Consider the following 24,636-nt stretch of genomic DNA (forward strand, 5'->3'; position numbering starts at 1 on the left):
TAAGTAATTTGACGAAGGTCACATAGTCCTAAATGTCAAAGGCAGAATTTGAACCCACATTCTAACATAGCATTCTTTCCACTGTGCCACTGTCATGGAGAAGGTGACTTTTGTTGAGATGTTAGAATTTAACAGACAAATTCAGGGAGGGATGGCAAAGGGACAAGTATGGAACAAAGCACAGAGATGAAAAAGCATAGTATTCTAGGGAGTAGATTAGTGCTCCTAGAATGTAGAAGCCATATGTGTGAATAATATGAATTAAGAATAGTAAGTTAAGGATAGTAAATGAAGAATAGTAAGACTGCAGAATGCTGGATGACAGAACTTGAAATTTAAGAAATAATTTAATTTTAATTTATTTTTTTAAATTTAAGAAATAGGGGTGGTGCAGTGGTTAAGAGCAAAGAATCTGGAGCTAGAAGGACCCGAGTTCAAATCCAACACTAACTATGTTACCCTTGGCAGGTCACTTAACTCAAATTGCCTCAAAAATAATAAGCAATTAGAGTGCAAATGACATTTTTGAGACTAGAAATGACATGGACATGATTTATGAACAAAGAAGATAATATTGTTAGGAATGATTTTGGAGAGGATAGAAAGTGGGGTAGAAAAGTTATTCTAATGCCATAGTGGATAAAAAACTAGATTGGAGTCTGAAAAGTATGAGTGCCATTTCCAACTCATTTAATGAATGTATATCCTTGGGAAGTCACTTTTAACTTCTGTAAAATGGAGGTGATAATAGGATCTATTTTATAGGGTTATGAGGATCAAATGAGATCACAGTATAAATACTTTTAAGCAAGACTTAAATTGCTGGGGCAAAATGCTGTCATGGTAGCACTATTAATACTGACAGATGATAATAGGGGTTTTATAATAAGATAACGGCATTCTAAATAATAATAAACAGGAAAGGATAGAAGTTTCTTAGAAGTAAAATCAAGTAGATTTTGCCAGTGTTTTACATATAAGAGTTTAGAGACAAGATTCAAAAAACATAACTAAAATTCTGAAAATGGGTAAATGATTATGCCCAAAAAGAAAAAGTATGGTTAGAAGGGAGAAAAAGATTGGTGGAAAGAAAGTAGATAATAGATTTACTAGCTTTACAATTTTGGCTGAAACACAACCTTACTGAGTCACAGTTTCTTCATTTGTAAAGTGAAAATAGAAATACTTGTATGATACAGCTGCCTCAAAAAGGGTTTTCATGAACATTTATTAAGATCATGTTTATTATGTGTATAGTATGTGTGTGTATGTCTCTGTGTATAACTACTTTTAGTTTAAAACAACTTCAAATTTCCAAACTGCAATGGGAGAAATTTGTTTTCTTTAGAAAAGTAATAATCTCTCATAATATTTTCTGAGCCAGTAAGTTGCAGAACGAATATCTATCTCCATTTGTAGAGGAAATTTCCGCATCTGAGATGACTTATATTAATGGAATCACAGGCCTAGTTTTAAAAAATAAAAAGATTGCTTTCAAAATTTGATTTGGATCTTATTCCTATTATTCTGTACTGTGCATTGCAGTATAGTGTGATTTAAGGAGAGTTATATTTCTAACTATGAAGATAATTAGTTACCATAATTGGATAAGAGGACTGAGCTAAGGAGATCTACCAATATTCAGTCTCTTTACAGGTTAATTGGCTTTGCTCATTCCATAGCCACAGGGTGCTGTACTACTCATTGGATAAACTGATCGATGGACATATCATTCACAGTGTAAGATGTCATGCACAGATTAGCACAAATCCTTCCTAACCACTGGAAAAAAGAAAAAGAAAACAAAAACAAAAATAAACAACAACAACAACAACAACAACAACAACAAAACAAAAAAAAACAAAACAAAACAGCTCCTTCTGATGAAAAGTTAGCACCATCATCTTGATGTATAGGTAGTATTTCATAATATTGTGTCAAAACCTAATTATTGCCCTAAATAACTTTGGAGAGGAATCTAGCACCATTTATGAGATTTCTACTTTAACCTACACTATCAATCAGGGAAAATGTGTACAGCCTTTCATAATGGGATGAGATCTCTTTAGCAGTAAGATCAACTTGAGCCTTAATAGGTCTAGAGAGGATAGAGCACCTCACACATGTAATCACGTGTTAGATGAAATATTCTTCTAGCCTCATCTAACTCCTGGGACTCCAAAAGCATTTGCTGCCATTTCACTAACTAGCTACATGACCTAGAGGTGCTCTTTAAAAAAGTGGGACACAGTGTGTGCTAAATCTAGACCTGACACTAATTCATTATGGTCGGCTGGTTGCTGCCTTATGGTGAATGGCCCAGGGGAACCCTGAACTTCTTACAAATGAAGAATCCAAGCCAATGAGTTGCTGGATTCTCAGTGAAATAACAGGCTAAGGAAATGCTCTCTGTTGATCTGATATTTAGCAAGCTTAGCAAGATCATATTTCATGAATGCTCTTTCTGGAGTATAAATGCAGTCCCATCCAATCTTGAGGCCCATTTAATTATTTTATATATATATATATATATATATATATATATATATATATATATATATATATATATATATATATATATATATTTTTTTTTTTTTTTCACCTACCTATTCCCATCCCAAATATCACATCAAGCAAAGAAGAAATGCAAGGGGTTGCAATATTCCTTAATCCTTGCCTCTTTGTTTTGACCCACTTGATGAATGTTGTTACATTGATTTGGCCTTAATTGAACAGTAGCTCTTCTATATAATGGCAGGAGGAGTCTCCTTCCTGGTAGTAAGTCCAATCCAGTAACAGCAACAGCAGCAACAACAGGAACTACTACTACTACTACTACTACTACTACTACTACTACTACTACTACTACTACAATAACATCATTCATTACAACATTATTTTCCATCTGTTTGATTGGATTGGAACAAGATTTCAGACATCCCTAAAAATTCTAGAAATTCTTGAATATCACTGAAAGGTCTGAAACTTCCAGACATAAGTAACCTAGTAATACACAGAGGGAAAACATAAGAACATTGATATAAATGTTTGTAATTCATGTCCACTTTTTTAGGCATTAAGGATGACTATTCTGTGAAGGTGCAGAACAGTTCTAGATTAAAATAAGCTTTAAGGACTTACTCCATTTCAGGACTACCCACTTTAGTCTCAGTTCATATGAATAACTAATTGAAGAATTAATTTCAGAAATTCCATTTGAGTTTGAATGATCACGGTAAAAAAAAAAAACAAAACTGGCAGTAGTGACTATTTTCTGTCTTTCATCAGAATAAATCATGCTTATGGGATTTTAGAGATAATGTAATTCACCCTCTTTTCCAATAATGGACAACCACTTTTCTGAAACATTACAGAGTTATTCCTTTGTTATGTAGGTTGAGCTAGATGACCACTGAGGTTTGTTTGTTTGTTTGTTTTTTCCCCAAATGTTTCCTCTCATTTAATGGGTAAGGAAAAGTCAAGAGAGGACCAATTTTTATAGGTTAAGTAAGTAACAGAACCTTAAGTCATTGTATCATAAATTTAAACATGAAAAGGTTCTTTAAAGATTATCTACTTCAATCCCTTCATTTTATAATTTTATAAATGAGGCTCAGGGAGGCTTGAGTGCTTGTCCAAGAGACAGTTAAATAGCAAAGTCAGGATCTGATATAGGTCTTCTGATTCTATCACTCTTTCTACTTAACTACATTTCCTTGTATGTCCTTGGATTTAAAACTAGTATTTTTTTCTGAGATTTTCATTATGTAATAACAGGATTTAGAGTCTAAAGGCATAGTTTTGAATAATAATTCTACCAGTTATTTACTGAGTTTGATCTCAGACAAGCTACTTCTCTGGGTCTCCTTTGCCTTCTAGGCAGCTAAATGGAATGGGAGATAAAGCTCAGGACTCAGAAAAATTTGAATTCAAATCCTGTCTCAGACACTTACTACCCTGTGTGACCCTGGGCAAGCCATGTAAACCTGTTCAAACTTGAGAAAGCTATGTAATTCCTCTCAGTCCTAAGTTTATTCATTTGGGTACATTATTGATATCACTTGCCTCACAAGGTTGTATTATAAGGACTGAATTAAGTTTCAATTATGTTTCAAAATGCTTCCAGGGCTTCATAAACCTTTTCCACATGCAACTCCTTTTCACTTAAGAAATGTTTATGTAACCCTGGATATATGAGTATATAAAATAGATATACAAATAAAACATTTACTGATAACAAACCACAATTTTGTGAACCCCACATTCAAAATTACAAGACTCTCTATGAGGCTGTAATCCCCAATTTAAGAAGCTTTGATTTAGATCATTATAAAATAAAGAGGGTTGGAGTAAATGATCTTTAGATTTCTTCCCAGTTCTAAATTCTTAGATATTATTATCTTTCATTTAAATTACTTAAATATTGGCTTCCCCTCCCCCATTTTTAAAAGGAGGGACATAACTTAGCAAGGTAAGAGCTTATTATTCTCCAAAATGAAATTTATACATATTATCCTCAGCACCTCTCTACTCACTTATTTCTTGTCTAGGGAGCGTAATTTGACAGGCCGAAAGAAAGCACCAGTCTTATATTTGGCTTTCCTGCTAACTTAACTCCTAGGACATTCTTCAAAGTATCTAGTCCAAGAAGCAAACAGGTAGTGATTGCTAAACTCAATGAAAGTGGCCAATTTTGAAAGAAAAAAAGGAAGAAGAGAAAAGGAAGACAGATGGTAACTCAGTGAGGAAATAAGTATTCACTAAAAACTCAATTCTTCCTCATAAGAGAAGGGAAAGAATTACACAAGATGGGGAGAAAGGGGGAGGGGAGAAGAAGGGAGGCAGAACAGTGAAGAAATTCTTGATTCACAGTGTGTCCCTAACTGGCTGTCAACCATTGTCCTCGCCCTACCTTCCTCCAGAAAAGATGCCCAATCCATCATTACCAAGGTTCTAATTTGCTAAATTCCCAACTTAAGCTTAAAGGTACCTGTTCAGCAATCATTGTAAATATTACAGCTAAATGAAAACTATAAAATATCTGAAATAAATCAGGTAAGATTTAAAATCAGGGGTGTTTTGGGGATCCAAACACAGTATTCATTTGTCAGGTATATGTTCAGTTATAAAACCAGTGCTGAAACTTTCCTTGACTTATCTGGCCTCATTTAACTTGCCTCTTACAATATCAGCAACCCAACTATAAAGCATTTGTAGCCCCAAACCATGGGAAATTACTGATCAGTTGCTAAAATTAAGAAACCTCAACTTTTAATATGGGTAATCTGCCTCCTTTTAAAAACTCAAGTAATTAATGCTCCACAATCAACTTTCCATTCTGAGGAAAAGGGGAAAAATATAATTCTCAAAAAGTAACAACTCCAAATATCAATCTGCACAGAAACAAACAGAAGTATTTATACTCACTGTCATACATTTGATTCCTCCTATGTTCTTTCCTTATATGTCACAGGAAAGAATGCCATGAGTGTCAGCTTTCTTTGTATTGAATCTTTTAAGTTACATGCCTACCTTAACATAGCCTTCCCCCCTTCAGCACAGTCTGTGGTTCTATCTTACACAGATTCAAGTTACCCTGAGAAATGATCCTCCCTGCCACACACATACAGAATTTGCCCAAAACAAAAACATTTGACTCATCCTAAACCAAAGACAAACAATACACTCCAGTGACTCTAGGATCAGATGTAAAATCCTTTGTTTGGTTTTTAAAACCTTTCCCAAAGCTCCTTCCTACATTTCCAGTATTGCACTTCATTTCTCTCCATGCACCTTACAAATAAGAACACTGGCCTTCTTCCTGTCCTTGAATACTCTTTTTCACTGGCTGTCCTCCTACACACATACACACACACACACACACACACACACACACACACACACACACACACACATATATTCCTCATGCTTGTCCTCATTTCTGTGGACTGGCTTTCCTGACTTCTTCTTAAAGATTCAGCTGAAATCCCTACCTTCTACATCCCTTTCATATGCCTATTAATCCATCTCCTCTGCAATTGTCTTAATGTTTTTGCTATTCAGTTACTTCAGTTGTGACTCTTTGTGACCCGTTTTGAGGTTTTCTTGGTAAAGACACTAGAATGGTTTACTATTTCCTTCTTCAGCTTTTTTTTTTTTTTTTTAATAGATGAGGAATCTGAAGCAAACAAGCTTGGGCACTTGTCTAGAATCAGTAGTTAAGTGTCTGAAGCTGGATTTTAACTAAGGGTCTTCCTAACTTTAAGCCTGACCCTCTATGTCTTGTCTGAACAAGTATTTGTACAGTGTCTCTTCCATTAGAATGCATGTCCTTAAAGACATTCTTTTTGTTCTTTTTTTTGACATTCCCAGTGTTTAACTTAGCTGGTCTGGTTCATAGTACTTTATAAATGCTTATTGACTGATTGATGTAGAGTATTTAACAAATAATTCCTTATGTCATTTTCCTTCTTTTAAAACAGGAATATCAGATTTCTTAAGCCTGACTTGTGATACAAGGTAATCCTATGCTGGGTAGCCCTTGGCCTGTGAATTGTAATGAAAAATAAAGTAGTTTCATACATTTTTGTAGTAGAGTTCACTGTAAATGTAATTAATACTATTTCCAAATTGTAAAGAATTCCACTTGGAGGATGGCATAAATATGTCACCTTGGTCAGTCCTGTAAAACCCATAAAAAAAATTATAGCTATACTGTGTTTGTGTGTGTGTGTGTACATAATTTCTGTATTAGGCAGATATAATTTGTAAACTATTAAGATGAAGGAGATAGAAGGCATTTTCCATTTTCATCCATAATAGCTAGTTTGTGACAAACAGGACACAAATCAATGCTCTAACACTAACAGCCCTGAATGGAACCAGGTGCTAAAAAGGCTTCTTTGTGCAGATTTTCTCCACATCTGTTCCTTTCCTTCCACCTGCAATCTTGGTTTTATTGAGTAAAACCTAAAAATCAAATTAAAGCTATAAGACTCATTATGGATTCTTCCCCCTTTACCAGAATTAGTACCCAACTTTTATTTAAGTTGTGCAGGTTTATTTCAAACTTGAAGGCAAATTCATACTAGTACCATTTCTACACATTTTTATGTGTATTGGCCCATATCTAGTCATTTTGAACTATAGCTGACCACTGGACCCAGATTGACCACTGGACACAGATGGCTCTGAAGAGGAAAGTGAGGTAGGTAACTTTTCACAGCTCTCTCTCACTCAAATCCAATTCACTTGGATATCATGGCATCACTTTCCTGATGTCATCATCCTCTTTGAGAACATTGGTCCATATGACAATTTAAGCCACTTACCTTCTCAATTTCCCAGGAAACTACAAATTGCATTATAATTGTGGATTTGTATTAGTGGAAAAAAAAGTTTCCTCATAAGAATTTACTACACTTATTAAATCACAAATATGGACCTTCTTCTCCCCTCCCAAAAATTAGGTTCATGGGATTGGTAATTAACTATTATGATTTTCCTTTTTCAGATGAAGCAGAAACAAGAAGCTCAGAGCACCCAAATAAGTTCTGTCTTTGGAATCACAGGAAAGAATGTCAAGTTTCATCTCAGAGGACTTGGATTTGAATCCTGACAGTATCACCATTGTGATGTGGACAAATTATCTAACCTGTCTTTTTCTCCTCCTTATCTTAAAATGAAGGCATTTAACTCATATCATTTAAAAGACCTTCTCACGATGTGTAAATCCCAGTTCTGCAATATATATGTGATTTTGAGTAATTCACTTGAATTCTCTGAAGTTCAGTTTTCTTAGCTATAATGTGAGTTAGATTAGAACGCCTCTAGGTTACCTCTGCTTTGATCTAAATCTCATGTAGCTCTAGCTAAAACACAAGTCAATTCCTATATTCAGAAATAATCATTTCACAAAGTCAAAGAAAGTATATTTCATTAAATCAAAGAAAATGAGATTGGCATTTGTCATTAGGACTAAAGTAGCCTCTCATCCATTCAATAAGGAAATGTTCTTCCTCTTTGATCATCCATGTAAATAACCCTGGGAACTTTTTTAGTGACTCTATTATAAATGAGAAACCACCCACTTTATTTCTCTTAGGCAACAATAATCAAAACCAATATCCCCCAGCTTCATTTTTCTATAGTCAGGAAGAGATTGTTGACCACAAGGGGAATCACAGTGGCTTTGACCTAACTTATCCTACATAAATAATTATGCTTAATACAGCCCAATAAAGGATTATATTCTAGGCCTCAATGTTCTAGAAATCTTAATTTTCCTTCTATTTTGGGGCTTTTATCCTGGATCCCTGAGTTTTATTTTTTGTAAATAGATTTTTATCATTGCATTATAATATAATTACTTTTGCAATCCTGAACATTTTATTTCATTCTTCTTAAAATATTAACCTGAAAAAGAATCCAAAGAGTGCTGAAAGCATTGATCTCTCTCTGCCTTTGTCTCTGTGCCACTTTCTCTTTCTCTATGTTTTTCTCCGTCTTTCTCTCTTTTTCACACACACACACACACACACACACACACACACACACACACACACACACACAAGAGGTTAAGAACTTTTTAAATCATAAAACAGCTATGTTAGTTATCATAAGACTTGCTGAAGCCTCCAGATTTTTAAGAGAAAATTCTGTGAGAGATTCAAATAATGTGGAGCCCATTTAGAGTGAAGGAGGGAGAGAGATTTAAGCAGACATGCAAACCAAATATACATTTTATAAATAATCATGTCTGAGTCCAATAGCATTAAAATATTGCCATAGGGCAAAAACAAATCCTTGACACTTTGAAATGTTTCCTGAAGCATCTAACTAGAAAGTGTTGGTGTGTTTTGAAAAAGTGTGTTATGGTGTGATGCAAAAGAGAGGTGCCACCATCACTTTTCATAATTTTAACAGTTTTCCTTTACATCAGTGTAAGAGCCACATGGCTTTAGGGGTTTCCTCCTATGTCTCATACAGTAACCTAACAGCCAAAACAGCAGTATTCCAGTAAAAGAAAATGCACAAAAACATTAGTTCTCTGTCCCTGTCTCTGTCTCTCTATCTCTCTCTGTCTCTACACACAGAATTCTTTCACTATTTGAAATATGATTTTATTTTTTGTTGGATTTCCTTGGGAGTTTGGCATTTGTGGTACTAAAACCTACAATGCCCCACTTGGATGAATTTAGTGTTGCATTCAATTTCAATTTCAATGAATGCAACACTAAATTTATCCAAGTGGGGCATTGCAGGTTTTAGCACCACACAGTTAGTAAATAATTTAAGGCCACATTTGAACTCAGGAAGATGAGTCTTTCTGACTGCAGACCTCACTGTCTATCCACTATGTCACCTACATGTTCAGCTTCCCAGTTCACTGTATAAGTCCTGATTTTTAAGGTTTTCCTTTGAGACAGGTGGAGCAAAGGGGAAAAAAAAATCCTGTGTTAAGTCCTGAATGCCATTATTCATGGGGCAGTATAAGTATATCCCAGATGAGGTACTTGACTCCAACTCCACCAAGTTCCTCATAAGATCCCTATTATGTCATTGCTAGGTAAAAAGCCAGGTCTTGCTCTGTGTGTTGCTCTGAGGGCTTAGATATAGAGATGAGGTCAGATTCACTTCCCCATGTCTATCCATGTCTTGTCTGTGATCATTAGATCATTGGCAGCTCTTCACTGGTGGTGACTCTCAGGCAACACCAATTTACTGTCAAAGTGTCTGAGGCACAGAAGGACTTAGGGATAGGATCTAATGTTATTGGCAGGGATTTAACTCAAGCCACTTAGTGAATAATGCATAGTCTCATTAACTAAATGGGTTCCAATGCTCAGACTTTTGGATCAAAATGGCATCTCCCTAGGCTATCTTTTCCCAATTCTTCATAACACATTTCCTTCGACATGTTTAGTAGAACATTATGGGCAAAAGGGCAGAGCAAAAAATTGTCATATGTGAATATAATGGCTTATCATCACATCACAAAAATACAATCATAATTATGAATATTTTAAGGAAAATTGTGAAAACATATGAACTGATGCAGAGTGCTGAGAAGACATTTAAAAAACCTTCATAAGTCTGAGAAATTCAGCGATTAATCATATCTATATTTATCTATAATCCATATATTTCCATACTTAGATATTCATATCCAATCTATGGCTATATATAACATATAGAATTTATATCTGTTATATATACATGTATATCATATATACTTATATATATGTGTGTGTTATTTATATATATTTGATATTTATACATATGCACACATATATAAATAAATACAGAAACGTTTTTTTTCTATTTTTTAAATAAAGGGAGCTTGATTTTTTTTTCTGGACTTTTCTTATTTCCTGATAAAATTAGAAGGAATTTGGCAATTTGGAGGTATAAGGATCATGGTCATATATGAATCAGTTTTCAATGTCTATGGGAAAAAAACCAGTGTTGGTGTTTTGAAGAGTGGGCATGGAAGTGTTCTGATTACGTGAAAATACTATGAAAAAGTGGGCACTCAGCAGCTATTTTTTTTTTAATGACTAAATCATCAAACATTGCTACTTAAGAATCAGGTGAGAATTTCATCATATTCCTATGAGCTAGTGTTTGAGTTTGGAAACTTTAATACAATTTAATATCAAAATGCTCAGACCATGGTTAACTATGTACTAGGCCAAAAATTCAATATAAGGTAGAAACTGCATGATTGTGGGTTTAACTGTGTAATTTATAATCAATTTCTAAGTATTTTTAAAGCATCTATCATGTGACAAGTACTATAGTAAGTGTAGAGAGCAAATAAGAGAAAATCCAAACAGCCTCCTCTCTAAAAACTCCTGTTTTAATAGGGGAAATAATATGTACACATATCAGTGGAAACATGTACACATAATTATGTGTATAAATATCTATATATAAACAAGCATGTTTATACAACCACATGTGTTTATTATATAGCTATATAAAACACAAATACAAATTAATTTCAAGGGCACTCACTAGTAGCTGGCAAAATCAGGGAAGAACTTGTGTCGTAATGTGTGTAGCTAAGCTAAGCATTCTGTGCTAAGTAGTGGGGATACATTATCTAAATTTAGAAAGATCCTATCTTGCCTTATTCTACACGGTGATCTCCAATAGTGTCTTCTTAACTGTTGGGTCAAATACAAACTCTTTTATGTAATTCTGAAAGTTTTTCAAAAGGAACTTTTTGGTTTCAAAGTTCCTTTGCAGCTCTGTTTTATTTCACTCATTCTATAGTTCCAGTTAAACTGGCCTCCTTGTAGTTTTTCATCTAGGATATGCCATCTCCCATCTCCAGGCCTTTGCATCTGCTGTTACCTGCTTTTTCCCATCCCTCTCTTCCATGACTAGAATTCCTTCTCTTCTTTCTTTCGTTTCTTAAAATGGTTGGTTTCTTTCAAATATCAGCTGCCTTCTGTATTTGGATTTTCTAGACTCTTTCAGTTGTTAAAAACTGCTACTTCTGAAATTTACTTTTTATTTATTATGTTTACATATATGTGTATGTATATATACATATATGCATATATATATTTATATGTACTTATATAGACAATATAGTTTCTACCTTCAAGAAATTTGTATTCGATTCAGGGGAAACATATACACATATACAATATATATATAGGCATATGCATGTATATATTTACATGTGTACACACATATATGTAATATAACTCATTTATAGACATATAGTCTCCCACAAATATTTTACAGGTTTCATGAAAAAGTAGAAACTTAAATTTATGTTTTACTAACACTTTGCACAGTGTGTGACATATGCAATAATAATCACTTAGTAAATACTTTTGAATGATTAATGTGCCCTCAAAAGGCTTATACTTTCTCCTCTCCCCTCCCTCCAATTTTGGCTCATTTGAGATAAATCTACATTGTTAAATTGTAGTGAGGAAGATTTAATCCAATTATAAAACCTTGATTATAAATACCACCCTCCAATATGATGAAAAATTATGCAAATGAAGATAAACTTCAAATTTCCCCCCCATTTATTCTTTCTTACATCATCTGTCAAGTTAGTGGGGTTGTTTTTTAAGAAACCGCAATTCCCACTGAACTAATAAAATCTTTGGATTGTCTATCAAGTAGCATGAAATTGCCTAGTAGCTGGTCCAAATGTTTTAAGAGCACTTCTTATGTTTTAAGATAAGGGCATATTTTACACATCTTCTGGGCAAACAAATCCACTCTTTCAGCCTCAGAAATGTACAAGGAATCTGTAGTAAAATCAAGGTTTCTATCTCACATCTCACTCGAAAAATAATGGAGTCACTGGCTTTATGTCAAGAACTTCCTGCTCTAAAAGTGCTCAAAATAAGTCATTTCCCCATTAAGAAATCAGGAAACCCAGTATATTTCTTCTTTCTTTTAATATTATACTCAAACCTTCCATACACTGGGGAAATTTCAGTTCATTGAAAGATATTGCTAATATTTCTACCGAGAATAATCTAATGGTTTCATCATGATTTCAAATATACTGTGCTGGAAATTACTTTGAATTATCAATTACTTTCCTATCCAGCTGGGAAGAGAAGGATTTGAGACACTTTGAGAATGAGGCCACAGATGCTATGTTTATCTTTTCTTTCCTATTTCTCAGCTATCAACTGACCCAATCAGCAATCTACGTCTTAATGAGCTTTGATTCCAGAAGAAACAAGTGGTATTTGTTGGCCACAAAGGAAGTAGAGAAACAATGGTAGCCATAGTGGGAAGTAGATGTTGAAAGAAAAAAGAAGAAGGAATTAGAAAAACAGTAGTAAAGCAAAAAACAGAAACAAACAAACAAAAAAAAGAATTAAATTGTATCTCAGCTTCCAAGTCCTATTACAAAAGTCACTTGTGGGGAGTTAAAATTCTTTTGTTTAAGTTTTAAGAACTGAATACAAACCTCCTAAGTCCTTATCCCAGGCTCCAGCCACTAAAATAGAAACTCCTAATGCATTGAGACCATGTGTCTGATACAGTGGGTAAAGAATATTATGGAGATAATACTTCTGAGGATAGCCGAGTGATGTAATGCAAAACAAAGTTATTGGAGCACTAAAAATTACCATGTATTATAATTTGAAGGAAAATGCCTTCATTTTGACCTCAGTTCCAAAGATGAGTCAGGCCAAATCACATCAATCATGATATATAACTGAAGATAAGTATGACTCCACTTACCATTAAAAGCATTCTACACAGCAACTATCAAAATAGGACTATAAATTTTTCCCTTTTATTTACTGGACTATTCCGGGAAAGAGAACACTTCACAGATACATTAACATTCGGGGGGGGGGGGGGGGAACTAACTAGAAATAATAGCAGTTCACATATGTATAGGACTTTAGGAATTACAAAGCTTTTTTCCTCATAACTCCGGGAAGTAGACAGTAAAAGCATAATGCTTTGTTGTTTTGTTTTTCCTCCTGAGGGTGGGGAGCGGAGAAGGCGGAGTTTATTCACTTTCCATTTTTACATTTGAGAAAACTAAGTCACTAAAAATTGAAGTTACTCAGTCAGAGCTATTAAATCTTGGATCTTACACAAGGCCTTTCCTTACTCCTGAGTTAATTAATGCTCCCATTCCCCCCTTCAGGAAAAAAAATATATATATATACTCTGTGAGAGGCAGCATGATATAATGGATAGGGTTAAACTTGGACTTTATAGACTTTGGTTTAAACCTACTCAACATACATAGCTATCTAATCCACCTCACCTAAAAGCCATCTAATATTTAATATCCTGAACAAGTCTTTAAGAAAATTCATTACAGATGAATTTCTTATCTAAATTGGTAGAGGGAATTTCTTCACCAAAAATGTCCTTCACTAATGAAATTAGTACTAGCCTAAACTCAAGACATCTGTAAAATACTTATATATATTATATATTGTATTCTCCTAATAGAGTGTAAGTTTCCTTGGGGTCAGGGATATTTTCATTTTTGTTTTTGAATTCTCAAGATTTATCACAGTACCATACACATTAGATTGGATTTAACTGAACTGAATGTAAATACTTAAAATCGAGCTCCCTGCCTGTTCCATTTTGAAGCCTTGCTCATCCTATTTTCACTCAAATTGAAAATGCATTTTAATGTACAACTTCTTCATTTCTTAGAATTCTATTTCTCTGCTTTGACAATCCATGAGATTGCTTCAGACATATAGTGATTAAGTAAGCAGATTAGAAACCTTTGTATCAATTTCTAATATGATTTTGTGGTCTCCTGATTTTAGGGGGTCTTCTGTTATGGCAATAAGTCAATGATTCTAGATTTTCTGCCTCAGGAAACTCCCACACCCAATCTGTCTGATTCTGACCACTCCTTAGTCAGAGAGCTTCTGGTGTCAGCATAGTCCCACAGATCAAAATCTTGAAACAACATAGTGACTAAAACTCAATTCTGTGCTGGCTGGTGATCTTGTCAGGAATAATCTCCTTCCTACCTATGAGCCATAGTGTTAGCATATCTTTGATTTAAAATGGGATAAATGTATCTCCCTGTCTCCCTCTTTCTCTGCTGAATTCCCACACAATTCAGTTAGCTTTGTAATGGTCTTACTATTTGCAATAAAGCTTTGCCCCTTGACTAGGAGATGAGTCCAAGCCTGCAAATACTTGAAGACATCACACACACACCAGTCTGGGACCCCAAAGTTTTGGGGTCCCCCTTCCCAACTTCAATATAATCACTCAAATGAACTGTAATCCTGCTTGTTGTTATCAGGATGGAGCTACCTTGGACAATGCACTCTTTCTCTATAGCCTCATTCACCTGATTGCTGTCCCTGCCACAGAAAGATCAAAATATATTTCCCTATAATGCATAGGACTTAAAATAGAGTCACTGAACAGGGAAAGGGCAACAGTTTTTTTGTTTTGATTTGGTTTTGTTTTTTGACCTGAGCCAGAAACAACCATGGGGTGACAAGTGTGGCACCTTCCTAGTTAGGATTATTTCAAAGAGTAATGGGTTGCTTTGGATGGGGGAGGCTCCCCTTTATTTAGAGGTTTTTCATGTTTTAAATATATTGTAATGAGGGTTTCATTTTTAGTAACCAGTTGGACTAAATAACTACTAAAGTCCCTTCCAACTTTTATTTCTCCTGTGATTCTTGCAACAAAGATTCTGCTAAAATACAAAATCACTACCCAGATCTCCCAAAGCCTGGTCGCTAGTATGGGCTCAACTCTTAGGCAGAGCAACAGATATGGCGAGCATCTAAGACTCTAATTAACATTTTGAATTAACTCTCAAATGAAGCTTTACTGCTGATGAATACTATTGATGGACATTTTAGATTATTGATTCCACTTCTGTCTCTTCTGAATGCTCAAGATTCAATCTCATCGTATTTTTTTTTAATCTTTTCTTGGTTACTCTCTCAAAAATCTTTAGCAGATTTCTGTCTGTTCACCAAAGAGAAGCTCTATAAATCAGTTGAAAAATCAATAATTGCAAGCATCGATCTACTTAATTCCCCTTTATTTTTCTTTAAGCCAAACACCGTATGTAGCTCATTTCAAATGCAAGGAAAAAAAAAAAAAAACAAACTCTCATTTCCTGGAACTTGTATAAGGCCTTATAATATATCATTGCCCAGAATGACACAAATGCATGCCCTCTTGAGTAGAATCTGGAAGGCATGCTGAGGTTTACTGTGTGCCAAGAATTGTTTAAAATGTCTTTATTCAAGTTGCTATTTATTTAGAAGACATGTTTATATCTACCAATACATGACTAAATGGATAGCAGCAGAGATGAGTATAAATAGATGGATGATGTACCATTCTCATATGGAATCTAAGCTAATATTATACACAGAACAAGGAGAAAGAGACCCCAATTGTTTTCAGGAAGGTATAATTATATAAATAACTGCCTGATAACGTCTAAGCAAATCATATATTTCTTATTTCTTAAGTTATCACATTGCACAGCAAATAAAAAAGAAAGTTCATGTAACACTTTTTTTTTTAATATTCATCCATTTGTGCTATAATTTGATGAACAATGTGAAATCATAAAATTAATTTCAACTTTCTTTGCAGGAAAATCACCTCAAACCCTAAGTGTTTTATATAGGGAAGCAAAACAAATTGATTGGACAATCAACATTGCTAAGCAATGTTTCCCCTGTTGTATAGATGAGGAAAAAAATACCCATTTTATAATTAGGAAATCTGAGGCAGACAAAAATTGACTTTCCCAGAGTCCCTAAGCTAGTTAAGTGTCTCAGGCCAGATTTGAACTCAGGTCTTTATAGACCCTACATTCTGTTCAATGCACCCACCTATAAAATGAAGGAATAGGATTAGATGGTCTCTGCTGTCCCTTTCAGCTTTATACCACAAGAATTTGTTTTCACTGTTATTTTTCTCTGCAAATTTTGTTCTCCCCCTCCCATCTACACTACAGAATTTTAGAGCAAAAGATACCATTGAACTTTCACATTCGTGGCATTTGATGAGAAGCAACATGAGGAGTGATCAAAATATATGTAAGCAATCAGAATAACCCCCTTCTCAGATTCTCAGCCCATCACTGCGAATAACTTTTTAAACAAAGGCATCATGAAGGAGACCACAAAAAAAAGGTCATAAGCAAAATTAACTAATTTCTTTTCCCTTACTAAAGCAGAAGCATTAACTCTCCCTGCAGAGTGTGGAGAGGGTTAGGAAAAAAAAAAAAGAAAAAAAAAGACTGAGGCTCTTAAACAGACATTTTCAAACCCATTATATTGTAAAGGGTTAGCTAGATAGTACAATGGCTGTCCTCAGAAAGACCAGAATTCAAAGAGGGTGGCAGACTAGCTGTGTGACCCCAGGCAAGTTTCTTAAACCCTGTCCTCATAAAATTACAGAAGGAAATGGCAAACTATTTCTGTATCTTTGCCAAGAAAACCCCAAGGATTAACTGGTCCATGAGGTCACAGAGTTGGACACAACTAAACAATAACATTCTAGAGATTGGCTCTTGCCTGACGCATGTATAATAAAATTTTCCAAGTTCTGAGGCTCTTAGCAAATTATGAAATATTTTTATAGGCTTTAAAATTAAAGAGAGACTGATATTTTGTAGGAATTGGCTTAGAAGAATAACAGGGAATGAGTTTATAAACTAAAAGAAACAAGACTTCCCCTCAAAAAATACTCAGATTAACAGCAAAGTTAATTGTCTCCCTGAAGTAGTATTGAGAATCCTGATGTTTAAGAAATATAAAGATAAAATTAAGAAAAACAAGCAAAACCTTTCAATAAGTTTAGAAATATTTGCTTTGCAAAAGAATAGAAGAAAACAATTGTTCATTATTGGCAGTTAATCTTGCTGAAAAGAATGTATTTTTCCTTTATTGGGAATTTGAGAGGGATTTGGAAATTCATTGGGAGTTAGAGGATTATGCTGTTATTTAATTTTAAACATATAATTCATGCAAAGACCCATGAATGACTTACTTCCCTAATTCTGGTTCACATTTTTCTAATACATCAGAAAAATGGTGTTGATCCCTTTTAATAATCATTATTTATCCAAGGAAGAACTTGTGTAATTGTACCAAAGTCCTTGAAAGAATTATTTTATTGTACTAAAGCATCATATTTTTAAAGCCTCTTTAAATGGACATTTTTTATTTTACATTGCTTTAATTTCTGAATATAACCCTCCTTTCACCCTACCTAGCAAATCACCCCTTGTAGCCAAGATTTAAAAAGAAAGGAAAAAACTCAAGTTCAGTAAAACCACCTAACACATCAACTGTGTCCGACAGCAAGTGCAATATCCTGTACAAAGAAGAAAGGTTAGTGAATTTATTGACTCTTCTCCAGGGCCAACTTTGATCACTATATTTATACATGCAAAATTATGTCATTTTAAGTAAATGTTTAGGAATAATTATTATTCTCAGAATTATTTCCCAGAAAAAAAACCAAATTGGTTATTTCAGGGAACCAGCCAAATAATATTTATTTTTCATTGAAAATGTAACATGTAACATGAGCTTTCAGGAACATTTATCCTCTTGGACCAGAAGGTTTTATCTTCTACAGACATCATAGCCCAAAATCACAAGAACAAATAAACAAGCAGTTCATGCAAGGAATCAGAATGGGAGAAGAGAAAGCAGAAGGGAAAAATAATCAGGAACAGAAAAAACAATGTACTTGGTAGATATGCAAGAATGAGTTGGAAATATCACTAGCTTCCTTAAAACTAACACACTAAAGAGAAGTTTCTGCAAAATCAGAAAATCCCTATTATATCTGCTAAGGGAAAAGACTTATCAATATGGTCTAGGCTATTATGTAGAAAATAAGTATAATATACACTTTGATTAAAATTAGATGTTTATTATTATAAATATTTGCCTTATATTTAATAAAATATAATGATATAAAATTTTTTTGTTAACTTTTTAATGGTAAAATAATAATGCTGAACTATCAGAACTGTTTTCAATGAATGTCAACTGAATTTTTCAGTGTCAAAAATGTTTCTTAAAACAGTAACCTTCCCCATTCCCCTGGACAATTCTAGATGGCTTACCAAAGTTTAAGTAATTATAACATGTGAGTACTATGAGCAGGGACGTTGCAAGGGGGCTGCCAGGCTCAGAGCTGATCCTTCTGAATTTAAAATATCCAATTAATGTCTAGTCTTTGTTAAAACACCTTCAATCATGGGACAGGCACTACCTACAAAGTCAATTCATTCCATTTTATGACATTTCTAATTATTAGAAAATTCTTGCTTGTATTTAGGAAGGATAAATCTGTCTCTTTGTCACTCCTTGTAATTTAGTCTAAATTCTGACCTCCAGAATATTGGGAAAAAATATTCTTTCTGCTAAATGCCAATGACTCATTGGTGTATCCTAGAACACACCAATACCTCCATGGATAGGATAGCTGTCAATTTTTAATAAAGAAGCAATCTGGCTGAATGTCATTTCAATTTCCTCACTTTAATTGTCTTAGTAAAGCAAGAAATCTGGAACAAGGACAGCTTTCACTTCATTTTTTTAAATAGCTAAAATCTAATACATTCTATATCTCTATTACTCATTGAGTAGCTTACTTGAAAATTGGGTCAGATTAAGTTTATGACCTCCAGTGTGGGAAAACAAAAAGGTATCCTTATAACTTTGGTTTCTTAAGACTGTATTTTGTTTAATAGTATCTTACAAATTCTAATTTCTATCATTGTCACCTGTGTTGCTGTTAAGTACTACCCCATAACCAAGGATTATTTTTTTTCTCCTTTTATGGGAAAGTAGGGGAACAGTAGTATAAAATAAAGATGGGAAAATGAAGGAATTACAGTAGCTCTGGATTTTAAGTCATAAAAAAGAATAGTATGACTCTTCCACTTAACTGACAATATCTTCTATAATAAATCTGTTAATTGAATTGAAAGTAGAAAAAAATACTACTTTGTTCATATGCAAATTATTGACATCTGAACATTGGTTTTGTATAAAGACAATGAAAGTTAATGTCATAGGATACTTGCTAATTTTAAGCTTAAAGAAAGATTTTAATTTCTTTTCCTTTGATCTAGTAGAGGAAAAACAAGAAAAACACTTCCAACACAAGTGCATATTGAATTCTGATTTTACAAAAGTGTATTTACGAATCCAATTTACCTAAAAGATGGTTTAATGGGATATAGAGCTGACTTCTGAGTCAGGAACATCTAAGGTTGAAATCCTGCCTTGGATACATACTGGCTATGTGGCCCTGGGCAAGGCACTCACTTTTAAACTTCTTAATCTTCCAGGCGACTCTTTAAAATTATATAAATTGCAGAGAAAGTGTTATCCAGCTTTGCTAAAAGGATTTCCTAATCTGAGATTTCCTACTGCATCGCAACCTCAGGTCTAGTTTTCTAAGTTGATAACCATACAAAAACACACCCATGCCTACTGAAATAAGAGCCTAGCATGTAGAATTGGGAAAGACCTTTGGGCTCATTATATTCAGCACTTCATTTTCCAGAGGAGGAAGCCAGGGTCCAGAGAAAGTAAGTAAATTCTCTAAATTTGCTTAAGTGATAAAAACTATCACTGAGTTCAACTATCCAAATCCAATTGGATTGTTATTTATTATCTGTATAAATAAATGGTGCCTTTTTAAAAAAATCTAGTTTTAATTGGCACACCACACTGAGTTTCTTGAGCATCTCTTGGGGTTTTTTTCTCTGTCATCATTAATTAGAATATATATAAAAAGGAGGCAAACTCAAATTCACTATTTTAAATAGCAAAGACTGAATTCCCAGCACCCTTATATAAGCATATTCAAAGTAACATGACTTTTGCAGGCCATGATAGAAAGGTAATAATAAAGGAGTTGCATTTTAGGTATATGCCCCCCAAAAAAAATCATATGGCAAGAGCAAAAGGAAAGACAAAAATAGGAAAAAAATCTGCAAAGATCAACTAAAATGTAATCACTAATGTGGATAGGCAACTTCAGTGAATAGTTCTTTTGGGCCTCTCTGATACTTATTTATCTACATCATTCACAGATTAATGTAGATCTGAATAGTGTGAGTTAAAACTAGGTCCTAAAGAATATATTAGGAGAATCAATTGACTCTCACTTCCAGAAAAACAAAACAAAAACAGAACAAAAAAACTAAGTAATTTCAGAGCCATGCTGCCCCTCAAGTTCCATATCTAATTCACAAATAAATTGTTTATAATCATCTTGAAAAACAATCCTTTCTCCACTCTTTGTTTTTTGGATGACCATGAATATACCATCTTACTTTGTTTTGTTTCATTTTGTTTTTCAGTCAATGGCTTTACTTTCTTCTTTGTTCTTGGTATCTTCTTGGGTCTATATTTTAACTCTTTCATATTTTAGTTTCTATTTTGGTTTTTCATCTTCTGTTTTATTCTTTTTTATATTTTGTTTTCTTTTATTTATTTTTCCTATCTACATGTTTCAGATTTGTATTAGTCTACTAGTCATTTTTAATAAAACGGACTAAATCAAAAAGAAAGGAATACTTGGGACAAAATACCTCATTTTAAACATTCCATTGTTCTATATAGCTTAATAGAATAAATTACTAATTATATATAATTAAATTTTAAAATTTCATCTAATGTTTATATTAGCAAATAAATCCTAGCATTTCCCCAGGGAAGTCAGCTTAATGTTAAGTATTAGAAATGTATTTATTTAGGGGGCAGGTAGGTGGTACAGTAGATAGAGCACCAGCCCTGAAGTCAGGAAGACCAGAGTTCAAATGTGATTTCAGACACTTAACACTTCCTAGCTGTGTGAACCTGGGCAAGTCACTTAACACCAATTGCCTCCGCAAAAAAAAAAAAAAAAAAAAAAAAAAAAAATTAAATGTATTTATTCGGCAACATTAACATCCATTATTAGCACTTGAAATATATCTATCTAAATATAGCCAACAATTTGATCTGTTATTTTAATTAAGTAAAATATTATCTAGAACATCAATAAATTAATTTTAAGGTCAGCTATTTTAGAATTGATTTTTACATAGGTTAGGCTTTAACAGTATTATGTGTACAGAATGTATAGTTTGAAAGTAAGCATTTAACAGGGTCTTATTTTTTTCCCCTTTTAATCATTTTTATGGCACCCTGAACCTGCATTTTACCAGAAATGAAGATACCTTTTAGCAATTATCAATCTTTGTAAGGATTTTTAGCATTAAAGGTCAATTTAAAAGGCTTCATATACATGAATATAATAACGAGTGCATTAAATTAGACACTTGGAATAAGATGGTTTTTTTTTTCCAGAAATAAAATGTCAAAGATAAGTAATTAATCTTATCTCAAACTGTGACCAGTGATATATGTGTTCAAAGAAGGAATAACATAAACTATCCATTTTATGTCTATTTCTCATTAGATTATATCTTATTTTCACCATAGGTAATGAATTCATTGAGTAATAACCATGAAATCAGTGCTTTCCAGTAATTTTCACTTGGAGGGCTTGAAACATTCAAAAAGAAGCATTACCAACTAGAGAGTAGAGATTGTATGCTTAGCCTCATGAAGTGATTTAGAAATTCAAGTGATGCTGAGATATGATGGGGAAGAGCCCAGCAACTAGAGGAACTTTATTGCTATAAGTAACTATGTGAAGGGATAAGAAGAAGAAAATTCATAGTGAGTAGTAAGTGATAGTTTCTAAGTTACTCAGTAGTAGATCCCATTAGACCTTTTTCCACTAAATCCTAGTAGGCAAAGAGAATGTAGGCTCAGGTACCTGCTATCATATTCAATCAAAAGTATTTACTGTAATTCACTAATGCAATACAATTTCTTACCATCACAGAACTCTCAGGGCACTAACATGAGTTTTGATATACTTAAAACGATTTACAATTTTGGGATTCAAAGAAATCCTGCATTGAAATGCTGACCAATTTTTGTAAGTGAATACACTACCAAAATCAAAGGTTGATACTATTGCTTTTGGTGGACAATTAAAATCAATCTAATTGTGCATATTCAGTGTTTTAAATGGAGCTTGGAAGAATAAATTATTCCATCAAATTACCCATCATTCTTGCTTTCCTTTTTGTTAAAAAAAAATCTATATATTCTGACTGAAAAGTTGTTTATTTATGGCTAAGTCCGAGCTTTGGATAGCGATATCAGTTAGAACAACCTTGCAGTCAAAATAAATACTAACCAAGTACATTAGTTTTAATAGAAGTGAGGAATCAAGTGTTCCAGAGGGAAATATCTGAAGCCTAGACATAACCATCTATATTTTAAACCTGTTTTATTCAATCTATCAAAGGACATGCAATACAGCTTTAGCTTGATGACCTTCATTATTGATTCCATTAATTTCTTAATTGAATGTCATCTAATTAAGAAAAATTGGAAAATGTATTGAGGTATTCATAATATGGAATGTGACAGTGGCAATAGGAAAGAGAAGATGCATCTATGTTGATAATAGTTCAGAATCTTGACAATGAAACTCCCCAGGAAAAAATCCTCAGCACTTTATGTCTATCTACTCTTTTTATCTAGTAATACCAATGTATAATCTTCAGTAAATTTAATGTCCTCATTTTAAATATACTCTAAAAAGAGGCATGTGGTATAGTTTAGTGCTTATAGAGCTGGTCTTAGAAAGACACTACACTGGCCATGTAATTCTAGACAGGTCACTGCTCTATGAAATTTCTCAAGACAATAGGTACCTGGAGTGCAAATTCACAGGCTAAACTGTACTTTATAGTTTTAGAGAGCTGATCAGCTGAGAGAAATTAATGTGACTTGCCTATGGTCACCCAGTGATTTTATGTCAGAATCAGAACTTGAACTTAAGTTATTATGATTCTAAAATAAGAGGCTCTATGTCACTAACATATGTACATGTAAAAATGTGCTAATATACATGTTAACATGAACATGTGTTTACATGCTTATAACAAGAATGTGTACATGTATCTATGCATACATTATATGCCAAGAATAGGTAAATAGAGATACACATATAAACATATTGTTATGGTATGTTCCTATATGTGTATGGATTTATGGATTTGTGTGTGTATGTGTGTGTATGTGTATATATATATGTTTGTTTATATATATATATATATATATATATATTTATATGTAGATTTACAAGCATGCATTATAAAGACAGGTTTTTACAGGATTAAAAACAATTTTACTTATATATTATAATTTTTAATTATTTCTGCAAGTGACACATCTGAATAAATAGATCAGTAAAGATGAAAAGATGATACATGTATTTATTTTCTAGCAGTCATCAGTTATTAAATACCCACTTGAATTATAAAGGTTATAACTTTAGACCAAAACTTTTTGATAAGCTACATTTCTATTCCATTTGTCAAGTTGAGAATTATATTTGGTTTATCAGAGATCACAAATATGCATACAAAGAATTCAATATAGAAAACTGCATTAAAGATTGAATGACAAAAATCTTTTCTGTTTATTTGATGCAGCAATTCTAATCAATGATGTTTTACCAGTACAATAGATCATTAAGGAGAAATCTAGATAATAAGAACACGTGGAAGGAAAATCTGACTTTGCTTTTGCTATATTTTGAATAAATGAAGTTTTCTTTTCCAGGGGTGTTTGCCTAGTACCTTTCATGATACCACCATATGAAAGCATTAACTAAATACATCTAATTTTAATAGAAATTAAAAGCTCTATTATTATATTTTGTAAAGTCTTCTAATTACCATGGATTCATAAAATTCAATTTTCATCTTTCCCTGACTTTCCCAAGTTTCAATACACTGAAATTAAAACCCTTACTCAAAGCATGGATATTATAAACTATTTTAACACTTAAATGATTAAATGATGGTGAAAGGACTACAGCAAATTGAGCTGGGTTCTTCCCTAGTAAGTTGGAAAATTGACAATTCAGTCTCATAGGCATAGAAGGGAAAAGTAACTCCTCTAAATGATTGCTGGCAGAGTGGCATTGTTATACCTAATTGCAGGATTACATCCTCCTACTATTTGGACTTTTGAGGTCAAAGAATGCATGGGTACAGTTTCC

The 24,636-nt window shown here is 33.4% G+C and overlaps 1 protein-coding gene across 13 annotated transcripts in view; it reads right to left on the reverse strand.

The window, feature by feature from the left end:
* SLC8A1 (solute carrier family 8 member A1) overlaps positions 1-24,636 on the reverse strand; it is a 378,210-nt gene that overhangs the window by 330,487 nt on the left and 23,087 nt on the right. The window lies entirely within an intron of this gene.

The sequence above is a fragment of the Sminthopsis crassicaudata genome, chromosome 2 (genome assembly GCF_048593235.1).
Source record: "Sminthopsis crassicaudata isolate SCR6 chromosome 2, ASM4859323v1, whole genome shotgun sequence".
In the NCBI taxonomy this organism is placed as follows: Eukaryota; Metazoa; Chordata; class Mammalia; order Dasyuromorphia; family Dasyuridae; genus Sminthopsis; species Sminthopsis crassicaudata.